The sequence below is a fragment of the Pinus tabuliformis genome, chromosome Q (genome assembly GCF_031772625.1).
Source record: "Pinus tabuliformis cultivar Carrire ecotype Pingquan chromosome Q, CPIR1, whole genome shotgun sequence".
In the NCBI taxonomy this organism is placed as follows: domain Eukaryota; kingdom Viridiplantae; phylum Streptophyta; class Pinopsida; order Pinales; family Pinaceae; genus Pinus; species Pinus tabuliformis.
Window position 1 is genome coordinate 1,190,436,149 of NC_142296.1, and position 4,821 is coordinate 1,190,440,969.

Below are 4,821 nucleotides of genomic sequence, written 5' to 3' on the forward strand. Positions count from 1 at the left end.
CATTAGGGTTCTTAATTCAAGCCTATGTTGAAAATTGTATAATTTTGTTACTGGGATCTTTCGATTATGATGTCTCACTTTGTTTTCATCTCCTCCATTATAGGTTTGTTCTAAAAATCGTAAAATAAAAAAGGGATGGACCCTTCACATTGTTTCTCTTACTACTATTTTGTATTACAAAGACTCATGACTCCATATATATGTTGGCATTTGTTTGTTTTGTGAAAAGAAAAAAGGCATCTGCTTCAGATTAACCATCAACTTTGTGTAAAAGTTCATGCTACTACCTGTATTGATCTTTCTACATACGAATTTTTTCCTTATCCCTATTTGATTACTTTTTCCTTGTATTTTTTCTTCAAGGTTAGTGTTTCGTTCTTGAAATAACAAATGGCACTGAATCATTAATCACTTGTGTTGAATTAGTCATTCATTTATGCAGAATGATTTTTTCAATAGGAATAGAGGGAGAGGTAGGGGCAGAGGGACCAGAAATAGAGATCATCATTTTGGTTTAAGAAGTGATAGGAGACCAAGGGTCTCTATCCACTTTGATGTAGATCCCCAGGAACTAAGAAATTTGCTTAATAATGGTGTCATTAATTTGTTGGGTCAGATGGAACCTCAGTCTATGATACAATCAGAAACACAACAACCTCCTTTGCTACAACAACCTTTTATAGTCTTTCATGTTCCTCCGCATGTTTCTGCCCCTCTTGTTGACCAAACAATGATGGTTGGGGACGAACAATTTCTGCACAACCTGTGAAATCTATACATGGTTGGCATGTTGTTTCACCACATAACCCCCTTCGCCACTCCCACATATCACACTTATGATAAGCTACCTCACGAATAGCTCACACTCCTCCTGAAACACCCCTACCATCTACCCATGCTACTCATCATACTCCTTTTGCACATCAGAATTATAAGTAGCCTATAATAATGGTTTCTCCTGCTACTTAACCATCAAAATTCACTGTCATTCCCATGACAGTTGCATGTGAACAAGAAAAAAACATATAAGCCTCACCCTCTAGTTCTTCTCACGCATCATCTCACTCAGTCACTTCACATCCACAAAAGTTGGAGCAACAAGCAGAATCATATCCTTCTCATGGGTAGAGGAAATGATTAGGGTTCTTTTTTTATGCACATGACTTATGCTACAATATAGGTTACCTTACTTGGTTTGCAAATTTTTTAATATGTTTATGAGGTGAAGTTATTTGTGTAAACTGATCGCTGGATATTGCACTTGTCATTTTGACAACTTATCAGTTTGAGGAGAATGGTTTAATTTATGTACATATTATGCTCTCTATTTTGTGGTACCACTTGGATATGACTCTTTATGGAGTAATAAGAAACATGGAGGTACAAGGATTCATTTTTTTTTTAGTTTATGCGATGGTTACTTTAATGATGAATTTTATGCAATGCTTGTTCTTTTATGATGCTTAATTCTTATTTGTGTTATATGTTACAACTAACAAATTGATTTGAAATGAAAAAATGTCAACAGATAAATGACACATAATGACTATTTATGATAAAAGAAAGAGGAAACTCGATCGAATGGATTAAAGAGGGTCCCATCTATCAAAGTCTAGTCTTAATTTAATTATTTTAACAAACTTTACGAGTTTCTCCTCTTATTTATCTAATCATATTTGATTAAAGATCCAACTAATTCAATCTTTAAGCCTAAAGAAAAACTACTAAAACTGGTTGAAGCCTTCATAATAGGAGAAGAAATCTATGAAGGCAGAAGGAGAATCGTTGAGGGAGAGGTATGTTATAACTTTTGGTTCTTACCATTCCGCTAATTTTTTAGTTTCTCACAAAGTATGATGCTAACCTGATGGTGACAACAACTCTATATCATCAAGGGGTAATAAACTAGGTGACTCCATTGAAATTACTAAGTATTATTTAGGTATATTGTGTCTTTGTGATTATTTTAATTATTGTTTGAAGGTCGGGCTAAGCTACTACTAATGCTAACAACTACTTATTTTTAGAAAAGGAAGTTGCCCACATCTTACTCGCTTGAAGGATTTCATTTTGCTGCTACTCTTGTTTCTTGCTCGAATTATTGTATATGATAGCTTTACATTGCAATATTATATAATTGGGTTAGTCAAAAATCTTCGCAGAGGCTTAAATTTAGAATTTTGGTTGTACTTTGTCTCATTTTAATAAAAATCGATCTTTGATTCATCAAATACCTGTTTATATACCTCTCTATGTTTGATTTTTTTATATTATTTCTCAACAATTTGCTTATTTATTTTTAGTAGCTTATGCTCTACAAGATATAAGGCTCTAGCCCCAATCTTGATTATCTTACTGCATTGTTTGTAATTATAACAACTTATGCTCTATAGAACCTTGGGCATCAAGCCTATGCTCTGATTAGTTCGTTGCTTCTGTCTAATCTTTCATTTTGAATTTTATGTTTATATGTTGTAGATTTATTTATTTCAATTTTATTTACTATACTAATGTATATACAACTATTTTAATTGCTTCTCTATTTTTCTACACTTGTTAAAAATCCAATAAAATTATACAAGACATTAAATAATCCCACACCCCTTCATAATGAGTTAGCATGTCTCATTATCTCATTGTGAGAATGAGATTCGAGGGAGTTGATTTGTTAGGATTTATTAATCGTATAATAACATCAACATCTTTTTTGGTGACCATATTGAGGAACAATTCATTCCCTCAATTTTTCAAAATCTCATTAGTTCCATGACAATTCCGTCTCCAAAACAACCTAACCTTGCCTTTTGGGTCTGTGATCAAACTAACATTGCTCATTCTCTGCTCAATTTTATTTTGCAAAATTCACTTTCCAATGAACAATGTGCTAGGAATTAGGACATTATTTCCTGAGACATTAAGTTAGAGGAAAGAAGATTAGCTCTACAAAGATGAGTACGACAATATCCCAATTGTTTCTAATCTCATCAGTTTAATTCATGAAAATCCAATCAAATATACAACTTGGTCTTATCCATTGATTAAATGATCAAAGGAGCATTTCTAGTCGCTTGATTGATTATATCTTGAATAACGCATTTACTATCTAGAAACTAAATCACGATTTTGCTTGGAAAGCAATTTTTGGTACCATTTTTTATTTGAAAAAATCCAACCATAAGATTGCTTAAATATATTTTTTTTATGGTAGAAATAGATTCATCACGATCAAAAACCTCTAGGGTACCCAAAATACTGAAGCTTGAGTGTTGTAACCCAGATTTCCAAAAATTTCTATTGGATTTTAATCAAAATCTTGCCAGAGTTTCCGTTATTTTTCAGCAAAATTGTGGCCTCATTAGACTACTTTATTTGTTAGTATTAAAGATTTCAAGTTTGTGGCTTCCTAATTATTAATATTTTGTTGGTGCAACTTGTCCCTTTCTCATTAATATTTTGTTGGTGCAACTTCATCTAAACTTTTTTTGTGATTTTGTTGGCCCAACTTCATCTTGATGTTTTTTGTTTTGTTATTTTTCCTTTAATATGATTTTAATCAAATCTTTTATATCACTTCTTTCTCAATCTTAGATTTGAATGTTTTGCATTTGATTACAATCTTTATGTATTACATGTTAATGGTAACACTCTGATTATTGTTGTATATATTGATTATTCTGTCACTAATAACAACAAAAATAATTCTTGGATTGAAGAAGTATCTTGCTAACACCATTGTAATGATTTATCTTACTCTTATACACTACATTTTTGGTCTTCAAGTTGTACCTCTATCTGATGATATTTTATTTATCTATGTATATGTGCATTGGATATAATACACAATTTTAAGATGGATGATTGTAAACCATGTGACATCCCTCTTTGGTAGGGTATTACATTTTCGATCTCCCAAAGTTAATGTCATCTTTTACTGACAATTGATCGATACAATTATTTATTTAACTCAAAATCGACCTAAAAGTTCCTTGATTATTAGTAAGAATTCTTGACTCATGCAAGGTCGACATGAAATGAACTAGAATTCCACAAAGAGAATCATTCATTACCTCAAAGTTACTTCTCACCTTGGCATCAAGTATTGTCTCATTTAGACTTGTTAGTTAGCTTCATTGACTCTAACCAAGTAGGTGACAACATTGTTCATAATTACACTTTAAGGTATATTTTTTTCTTCTTTTTTTAACACTAATCTCACTATGCAAGGAAAAAAGGAAAAATATTTTTTTAGATATAAAATACTTGTATTATTGTGGGAGTAATGGATTTATAGAGGTAGAATTGATTTTATATCTATTGGGAGAACGTGGGTTTCCTATAAACGCCTTTAGGTATGGCAATTATGAAAATTAAAGTGTAATTTAGGTTGTTGACAACCCTATTACACATCGTACGATGAAGCAAGTTGAGATTCCTGCTCACTACACAAGACCACAACTTAAAGAGAAGGTTGATCCTCTTTATTATTAAAAAATAGATGATAAAATTATTGATATATCCCCCAAACCATTATTAGAAGCTAATCTTCTTAACCTTGGAGATTTGTTTTAACTTTAGGGAGCTACAATTATGGGAGGCTTCTTAATGATGTCATTTCACCTCCTAACTATCTATCTAAATGTACATATGAGGGCGTTTTTGAACTTGTGTCAAACCATTAGGTTATGTTGGTTCATGACACCTCTACTAGAGATAGTTGATCAAGTCAACTTGTAGAGTAGTAAACCATATGGTCAATTGAACAATCGATGGTTGATACATCTAATTGTTGACTATATGGTTGATTATTTGACTTGTGGAATA